At 55.2% G+C, this 212-nt stretch overlaps 1 pseudogene; it reads left to right on the forward strand.

Moving 5' to 3' along the window:
- Positions 1 to 114, forward strand: LOC118344984 (annotated as a pseudogene; the record flags this gene model as incomplete).
- Positions 115 to 212: the final 98 nt, after the last annotated feature.

Raw genomic sequence — 212 nt, forward strand, 5'->3', positions numbered from 1 at the left:
ACGTAGCGAAATGCGATACTTGGTGTGAATTGCAGAATCCCGCGAATCATCGAGTCTTTGAACGCAAGTTGCGCCCGAAGCCATTCGGCCGAGGGCACGTCTGCCTGTGTGTCACGCATCGTTGCCCCAACCCCAAACACTTCTTATGATGTGTGGGGTGCGGGGAAGACATTGGCCTCCCGTGTGCTTCTGCTCGCGGTTAGCCTAAAAGT

This window comes from Juglans regia, unplaced genomic scaffold (genome assembly GCF_001411555.2).
Source record: "Juglans regia cultivar Chandler unplaced genomic scaffold, Walnut 2.0 Scaffold_10890, whole genome shotgun sequence".
NCBI lineage: Eukaryota > Viridiplantae > Streptophyta > Magnoliopsida > Fagales > Juglandaceae > Juglans > Juglans regia.